Source organism: Cornus florida, unplaced genomic scaffold, assembly GCF_030987335.1.
Source record: "Cornus florida cultivar Cherokee Brave unplaced genomic scaffold, ASM3098733v1 CherokeeBrave_3.0.0_Hap2_Chr09, whole genome shotgun sequence".
In the NCBI taxonomy this organism is placed as follows: domain Eukaryota; kingdom Viridiplantae; phylum Streptophyta; class Magnoliopsida; order Cornales; family Cornaceae; genus Cornus; species Cornus florida.
In genome coordinates, this window is record NW_026775579.1 from 25,591,528 (window position 1) to 25,592,197 (window position 670).

The following is a 670-nucleotide window of genomic DNA, read 5'->3' on the forward strand; positions in this document are numbered from 1 at the left end:
ACTATGTGCCTAATGAATATAATGCACCCACATGCATTCAATTGCCACCATTTAGAGCACACCACTATAAAATCAAGCCACAAACCATTCAAATGCTTCCTAACTATCATGGACTTCCAAGTGAAGAACCTTACAAGCATTTGGATGAGTTTCTTAAAGTATGTTCCATCGTGAAATATACGGGCATGCCAGAAGAGGTCTTAAGGCTTAAACTTTTTCCATTCACCCTTAAAGACAAGGCAAAATATTGGTTTAACAATCTTAGGCCTTTTTTAATAACTTCTTAGGTGGAAATGCAACAAGAGTTCTTGAAGAAGTACTATCCGGTTTCTAAGACCAATTCCATGAGAACTTCAATTAGGGAATTTTCACATGGGGATGGGGAAACATTTCATGAGGCATGGGAATGCTTTAATGAATTGCTTAGGAAGTGTCCACATCATGACATGCCCAAATGGCAATTAGTTTAATATTTCTTTAAGAGCTTATCGGATAATTACAAAGGCATAGTTGATGCTTCCATGGGTAGCTCTTATATTGATAGGCATGAGGATGACGTGTGGCATCTTTATAAGAACATGAGTGAAAATTCTTTGCATCGTACTTTATCTTCGAAGAATGGTAGAATTCTAGTGGTAGGAAGAGTGTTGGCTTACATCAAGTCGACCAC

At 37.8% G+C, this 670-nt stretch overlaps 1 pseudogene; it reads right to left on the reverse strand.

The window, feature by feature from the left end:
* Nucleotides 1-349: 349 nt before the first annotated feature.
* LOC132275583 (small nucleolar RNA R71) lies at nucleotides 350-448 on the reverse strand (annotated as a pseudogene).
* Nucleotides 449-670: the final 222 nt, after the last annotated feature.